The sequence below is a fragment of the Heloderma suspectum genome, chromosome 2 (genome assembly GCF_057233095.1).
Source record: "Heloderma suspectum isolate Gila_16-S chromosome 2, 16-S_ref, whole genome shotgun sequence".
NCBI classification, from domain to species: Eukaryota; Metazoa; Chordata; class Lepidosauria; order Squamata; family Helodermatidae; genus Heloderma; species Heloderma suspectum.
Window position 1 is genome coordinate 87,563,369 of NC_139459.1, and position 8,722 is coordinate 87,572,090.

Consider the following 8,722-nt stretch of genomic DNA (forward strand, 5'->3'; position numbering starts at 1 on the left):
TGGGCCAGCCCTGCACATGACACCCTCGACTAAAGCTGACTGTGTGAAGCAGGACTGGCCCAAGACCTCCTGCCATACCCTGCCGCCGAGGGGGAGCGCAAGCCACCACCGCACCCTACTGCTGGGGAAGCTCAAGCTGCCACTATGCGCTGCTGCAGTGGGAGAAAATGAGCCGCCGTGCACTGTTGATGGGAGGAAGCATGAGCTGCTGCCTCACACCACTGCTGGGGTGGTAGCGATGGTGGAGGAGTACAAGTGTAGCAGTGCGGGAGCAGGTGAGCCCCGGCTGTCGCCCAGTTTCCCCTCAATATCTTGCTCGGAGGGGTCCTTTTTCAGAGAGAGGCACTGGTGGGGAGGTGGCCTTGGGACTGTCTGCACCACACCAACACAGGCGATCTCCAGGCTCACCTCCCTGCCAATGCCTCATGCCAAAGAAGGACCCGTCTAAGGGAGGGATTTGGGTTGGGCCATGCTTGGCACTCTCTTGGTGCCGCTGGTGCAGCGCTTCAGGGCTGCCGCCTGCCGATGCCTCACTTTGAGGAGCATCGGGTGGGCAGTGGCAGCAAGATTCCTGGAACTGAGTGGGCAGGATCCGTGGGATCCACCGCCCTTCCAGCCCTGCCGCCTGAAGTGGGGGATTCACTTGGCCTCATGGGAGGGCTGTCCCAGATCTGAAGCCTATGTGCTTGATGGCTTTCCATTGACATATTGTATTTTTAAAGTTCTAATTGTTGTCAGCTGCCCAGAGAGCTCTGGCTGTTGGGTGGTACAGCAATGCCAGGCATGAAATGAAATTGATTTCCATGGAACTCACTTCCATGCATGTCCATTTAGGCCACAATCCTCCTATATCAGCCTTCCCCCAACCTGGCGCCCTTCATCCCCAGCCAGCACAATGCTTCTGGATGGCATGATGGGAGTTGTAGTCCAGCTTGTCTGGAGGGTGCCAGGACTGGAAAGGCTAAGTCCTGTACACACTCATCTGGGAGCATCCCTGCCCTCCTGGTCCAGCCACAGTTACCTGCTCTGTGTCTGAATCTGCTCTGGGCCGGGGAGCATATGCTTCTGGACAGGGGTGGTCCTTTTCTTAGGCCAAGATAGCCAGGAGCATCACTGGCATCAGCGGGGGAGGAGGGCTGTTCCATCAAGTCCCTTCCTCTGAGGAATCCAACTGACAGCACATCAGCTGAGGAAAGAACTGTCTGGCAGGAGCAGACCCATCCTCCTGGCCTGGCTTTATCTGGTCTGTTCCAGATTTTGACTTGGGCATGGCAATGGGTGCTTCCAGGGGGAGGATGTTCTCTGCGACAGCCGAACTTGCATAGAGTAGACTATCAGGCTTAAGGCAAGGAATTCTGTTCCTTTGTTCAAGGATGGCAGGTCTACATCTGAAGCCTGCCCCTGCTGAGACTGTAAACAACTTTATTGAACACATGTTTGCATAAGCAAATATGCTTACGTTTTTTTACTGCGTAAACCACTTTTTGTTGAAAAGTGGTAAAAGAAATAGCCAAATAAATAAATCCAAACTTGATGGGGCTTACTTCTGAACAGAGATGCATAGGATTGCAATGTCAGGGCCCAGCTTCAGTACTGCAGTGGGCCTTGTAGGTTATAGCCAGGATTTGATTAGAAGAAGCCTGGAAGGGCTTCAGCGTATTCAGCTTCTGGAATGTCAGAGTCTGTGTGAGCTTATCTCTGTCAGTGTTCTCAGAGCAGAGCCAGGGGGAGTCACCCAACTCCCTGTCCAGCTGCTGGTCTGGCCTTGGCAGGCAGGGAGGCTGGAAGCTGTCCGTGAGAACCTGACAGAGGTGGAGTGGGGTTTGCAAAAGTGTCATCCAGGTTGAAGCATCACTGCTGGAGAGTTGAGGAGTGACACTCTGTTTAGACAGGGGCCTTGCTGAAAGGCTAAAGGCCCTTGTCTGTCAAGGGGACTGGAGGGGGTATCCTATGGTCACACCTTCCCTTTTAAGCTGATGCAAAGGTAAAGAGCCTTTGCTAAGGATATCTCATCTTCATTGCCCAAAGCCTTCTCTGTTTGGATCCATCATCATCTAGGCTTTTGGAGGCACTCTGCACATAGGCTGAAACTTTAGATTAAGGACTTGCCATGAAAAGTACTGTGAAGCTTTTCATAGACTTGAGCTCTCGTTGCTGTGGATTGTGTGTCTGTGTCAGCTCAGCGTACTGCAAGCTGGGTTTGATATATGACTTTTGGACTTCCCTCTGTCAGAACTCATGCAGGGTGTAGTTGCCAATGTGAAAGCAGTGGCCTGGAATTCCTTGCATGTGTGGGTATGCCCTTCCCTTGATCTTGATGGGCCTTGACCATGTTGGCTGGAGTTATCAACAAAAGATTAAAAGTTGGACTCTCTATGGGTGTGGGTTGTTTAGGCCTTTCAAGAAGTTACCTCAGGAAATTGCCTGATGGCTTCATTCCAGGAACCATTCCCTTTCCATGTCCAGGTTTGGAACCCCATGAAAAGATTGTCTGGGTTAGGTACCCAAGAATCCAGGGTCCCTTCCCTTGTATTCAGAACCATGGAGACGGTAATGGAGAAACCACGTTGATGTGGATCTCAGTCACGGTAGTTGTGTTTCGCTTTGGACTGTTCTGGGATTACATAGAGCCTATAGCTACTGACCATCAGATATATGATTTCTGAAGTGTGTAACCATTAAGCTTTTGCCATGGGATTCCCTGCAATAAAGAAATCTCACTGATTTGTGTGTCTGGTGTCAAATTGCCTGAGCATGTGCGCTCAGGGGATCGGGAAACCTGGTATGTATTGTCAAGCACCTAAATCCTACATACACTCAGAAACATCCCATTGTTTTCAGTGATGCTCCCCTGCTGTTAAGCCTAACAGTGCAATTCCATGCGTGTCTACTCAGAAGTAAGTCCTAGTGAATTCAATGGGCTTTATTCCCAGGCAAGTGTTCATTAAACTGCAATTTAAGGCAGTCTTCAGCTGAGATCTGCCCAGTATTCTGATCCTATGCATGGTTATTGTGTGCAATGGGACTTGTTCCCAAATAAGTGTGCATTGGATTGCAGAATGTTTCTGTTTCATGTTTCTATGAAATATTCCAGGCCAATGCATTTAGGATTGGGGTGACAGAAAGTTTAAAAATGTCATTTTAATTTCATTCCAGAATCTTCATCTTTGTATAGGAAACTAGTGAGAGCTACTCCTAAGAAACAGCCAACAGTTTAAGTAGAAAGGTCAATACATGACTTGATTATCAAAATACTGCATGCTCCTTATTGTGAGGAGCGCAATTCATCTGAATTTTCAAACCTGGTTTGGATAAGTGCATGTTTACTGGTTGTGTGCATATGTTCAGCACCCACCTGGGCTCCAGAACAGGGATTGTGCTGTATATTTTCCCACGCAGCTGCACAAAATGAACCAAATCTGGAAACAAAGGTAACCAAATTTGGAAACTAAGCACACCAAAAGATCATGAGAATCAACTCTGACGTCTTCTTTTTTTTGGCTAAGCTACCAAATTTTAGACAAAATATAGGATGTTGTGTTTCGCTCTGCATTTCGATCATAACAAGAAGTACAACGAATTTATGGCACCTTAAAGACTAACACATTGATTATGCCATCAGCTTTTGTGGAACTGAGTCCACTTCATCAAATACAAGGAACGTTATTCTAAGTTGGCAGGAATATATACACGTGGGTGTAGAGAGAGAAAAAATGGTAGCAGTGAGATCAGAGGGAAATGCAATGCAAAAAATACAGACTATGATAATTACATTAAAGCTTAAATGTAAAAGTAATTAGAGTGACGGTGCACTATGCAGTGATGATAACACAAACATCCAGGCATTGGTTAGCTAATTAACAGCTGCAGTGGAGTAAAAGTTCATTATCTCAGCTGAACTTCTTGATAAGTTGCAATTCAGATGTTCCACACTGGAGTCTTTCTTTGGCGTTCCTTTATTTAAGAATAGCCACTTTAACGTGAGAAGCAGAGTGTCCTGAAAGGTTGAAATGTTCTCCCACTTGTGCTTGGATATTGCCATTTATTTCCACATACTGTTTTACACAGAGAGAAAAACAAAACAAGTGTTATAATAAACACTATCAATGCAATTTGGTTGTAATTCATGTTTATTATGGTTTATTTCTGATATAGTTGATCAGATAAGAAAAGTGATCTATGCTGATGGCATACGGTAAATGTGTCTAATTCCTCTTCGATCTAGCACCACTGCACTAACCAGAGTACAAAGAAGAAGAAAGAGGTGCAGTTATATGTGAGTTTAGAAATGAAAGGGTTAAGGCAGTATGACCACTTGCAGCTTTTCTAGATGAGGCTGTTATTGTGTGCTCCCCATTGTTTATGGGTGCTTTACACCCTCCAGTTTCGCTTCTGTTTTTCAAGAACACTTTCGGGGGTGGGCGAGGGTGTTGGAGCAGAGAAAATCTGGTATTTGGGGGCATCGGAAAACAAAGTGCAAGTCCCCACCGGTGTAGTTGCATTATTCTGCTATACCACAGTACCACCTAGAGGTTATAAGAAAGTATAGAAAGGCAGGAAAGAAAATAACTTCATGTAGAGCTGTGATCTTAATTTTACAATGAAACTGGAAGTAGAAACAGTGGGTTAAACAGCCTTCTTTAGATCTCTGCCTGAGCTCCTGGACAGCTGTTGTCAGTCAAAGTAGACCAACTTTCCCCAGCTGGGCACCTCCCAGATGTTTTGGACTACAACTCCCATCATCTTAACCATTGAACACACCAACTGGGGCTGATGGGAGTTGTGCCTCAAAACATCTGGAGAGCACCAGGTGGGGGAAGGCTGGAGTAGACAATACTGGGCTTGATGGACAAATAGCCTGACTTGGTTTGAGCCTCCAGTGTTCCCATGTAGTATGTTTGAAGCCACTGGCTGGATCATAGAAAACTCTTGACATGTCATTAGACTGAAATGAAGCAGCATAAACAAGACTGAGTTTTCTCTGATTATTCTGGAGGTGTTGTGTGCAGATAGAAGTCTGGGAATGTGCAGGATTTGGACTCATTCAGCTGCAACCCATTTCTATAGTACGGCATCCTGCTATTCAAGAATTAAGCTACCTTTTTTTCCTCCCTCATTGCCATGGCAGCCTCCATCTCCCACATAGTTTCTCCCTTCTTCTTTTAGTATATTTATTACTAATGCATTTTCTGTTTCCAGTACATTAAAAAGTCTACATTGGAAGATTAATCAGCTCCTTATACGGCTTCTTCTGCCACATTCAAGATTGCTGAAACAAAAGAAATTTATATTTCAAAGACCCTACAGAGACTTTTTAAAGTAAGCCTGGAAGGAAACGAAACACAGCTTTCAGTGTCGTTGGAGGGACTGTTTGCTTCCCAGCATGCTTAACAGTCAGCCAGTAATTGTCAGGTTTGCTTAACTGGCCTGTGGCTTTGCCTCCTGGGTTATAAAACCACAGTTCTACTTTTGGACACCCGGCACCTGTGGGCAACGTAAAATGGGATGTTCTCAGCAGCTACGGAACAGAGACTAGCAGCAGAAATGGTTGATGGAAGAAGGAAGCAAAAGATTCAGAGTCCATGGAGATTTTGTCATGCACTCCATAGTAAGTAGCGTGACCAAGCTGTATTAAAACACTTTCCTTGAATTTCCTTATGCACCTTAGGGAACCTCTCTCTTTCTGTCTCCCCCCGCCCCCCAATAATGCATTCACATCATTTTAGATCTGCAACCTCACCTTGGGTTCCCTGATTTATATTTGCCTGGGTCCTCTTCAGGCTATGCTGCCAAGGGTTGGGAGTTGCAGTCCAACAATATCTAGTGGGCCACAAGTTGCCCATCCCTGCTCTAGTAGCAAGGACCAGAAGGAGAGGGAATGTAGCACAGTGGCAGAGCAAAGAGAGCTTTGCATACAGAAGGTCCCAGCTTTAATCCCTGGCATATCCAGTTAGGAGGGCCAGGTAGCAGGTTCAATGGTGTAGTGGAAGGGAAATGCAGGGGAGTGCAGTTCTAGGACCTTTTTTCAGAGTAGGAACAATAACATCTTCTGCCAGAGCACCAGGGTAACTGACATGCTCTGGCAAGCGAATGAGGCGATAACGACCCTTTCCGAGTTTTACTGTTGTTTGTAACAGCATAGTATAGAGTAGGTCACAGAATGAGGAAAATCATCAAGCAGAGGCTAGATACTTCTGTCCTTGCCTTTGATTGGGTTCCTACTTTGCCCAGCAGTTTAAACAGTCTCGCCTGTTTGCAATGTTGTTTGCATTTCTAATGAAAAGCTAAAGGTTGCATTTCAGCTGGCTGAAGAGCTTTTGTTACAGCTCAGTGTGTTTTACAAGCTGAAACTATAGACAGACATAAGCACCACTGAGCTCAATGGAGTTTACCCCCAGGTAACTATGCATATAGGATTGCAGTTATGCCCGGTAAATTTAGTTGTGAGATTTTATTAATGGTTTGTTTGCTTGGGAAGTCTGTGGGGTTTCTTTATGGATTTTTTGACCTTTATGGATTTTTTAGTTTTCATTGGGAATGATTTTTGTCTTCTTGTTAGTACATTTTTATATTGTAGTTTAATAGTGTTTAAAATGCTTTCACCCTTATTACTTCTGCAAATTGCTTAAAGGGTATTTTTTCCATAGAAAAGTAATAAACAAATTTACACACAGTAATCAGTATAAGCATACTACCACAGGGGCAATAACAATTTTAGCCATTTTTGAAAAAAGAAAAGAAAAACACCACACGTTACAAGCTCACTTTGTTGGTGTATATAAAACACACACACACAGAGAGATATTCACATGAGCATGCACGCGCGCACACACACACACACACACAATTGCAACAGGGAACTAAAATACGGCTCTCAGAGGAACCAAGTTGAAAGCTCATTAAGCGACTGTGCCATGGCTCTGTTATTCCTTGCACAGCCAATGTTGAAATTTAAGGCAGAAGGCAAACATGTCCTCCAATTCAACTATCAGGACTACATAATTCGTCACCACCCCCTGCCCCTACCTATTATCATGTAATCGCATTCAGCGTTTCATGGGCACTTTTAGCTGGAAGCAAAATAGGTTGGAAAGAAACTACAACTAATGCCTAGTTCTGTCTTTTGAGAAACTCTGCATCCCTTCCCCCTGAAACTGATTATTGATTTCCTTTTACAGTCTGTTCATGATCTTAATTGCTCTTGTCCTGTACATTTTCACTGGTGCCCTGATCACTTACACAGGCCTTCCCCAACTTGGTACCCTCCAGATGTGCTGGACTACAATCTCCATTGTCCCCAGCCAACACAACCAAGGTTGGGACAGGCTGGATTACCCCATGCATATTTTCTCCACCATGGGAATCCCAGAGTAATTTCTATTGTTCATTTCTGCTCAGGTTTAATGGGTGCCACCCTCTTGTGGCAAATAAGGAGTCTTTTCTCTAGTTGACTTGCCTCTGTGATCAAAGCACATCTAGGAATTGTGTGGAAACTAAAAAGACCTGTCCAAAGAATAACTTCCAGTAAAGGAGAGTAACACAGAGTGAAAACTCCAAATCCGAATTGTATGAACTTTGTTAAAAAAATAACCTATAGCTTGAAAAAGAAAAGACCATTTGGGACCACTTCTGGAAAGACTCCTGATCATGCCATGGAATTTGAGAAGTGAAAAGATTCAATGCGTTTTCTGTCACTCTTCTGGATCACCTTGAAATGGGGTAATTTGTAAAAAGAGACAACCCAGGGTTTGAAATGTGAGTGGGCCATTGTTACAATTTTTCTTTATTATATTTTTGAATATAATAAAATTTAATTATTAAAAAGAAAAGTCATTTCACATTGCTATGAAAAATCAGTTCAGGTTCCAGAAATGTTACCAATGCCTTCAGGAAGAATGGGGAAGGGGAAGACCTCTGCTCATTATAATAATTTCTCTTTAAATGCTCTATGCAGTAATGTTTGGTTTCAACTACTCTTGCAGCCCTGATCTCTTTTTGATGACGGAACTGCTATTCGGATGTAATTCCACATTCACCATGAAAATAATCTGGTATGAAGGTTATAAACCTAACGGTGTGATCCTAGGCATGCCTATTCAGAAGTAAGCCCCAATGAGTTCAATGGGAATTACCCCCAGGAAAATGTGTACAGGATTGCAGCCTTGATAGCAGACGTGGGAACTGTATTAAAGAAGCCAACGCCAATGCCGCCTCCTTGTCAAATGAAAAAACAAGAGTAGCTGTCATCTCAGCATAACAAAGTGATCTGCTAATATTACCTCTACAATAACACTCTTGAGGTTGGCAAGTGCTCTTAGAAGCATTCTGCACTGAGATTAACAGAATTACATTCTAGTGCTCAAGTGGCATGCAAATCCCACAACGAATGAGCACATGTTGATTCTGTCAACAATACAGTCAGGGCCAGAAATATTGGAACAAGGATAACTGTTTTGGCAGTTGGCCTCTGTACACCACCACATTGAAGTTGAAAGGAAACACACCCAGATGGGAGCGAAGTCAGGACTTTCAGCTGTAATTCAAGGGGTTTGACAAAAGTGGGGCACTACCTATTCAGGAAGTACAGCCTGTGGCATACACACACTCCCATCGTTGGTGGCTCATAAGTAATGGAACAAACCACCATCATTTGTTCCAAACCAACAAACCAACATCACTTAAGGATTGCCTTTAATACCTGGATGAAAATCCTTTGCAGTCA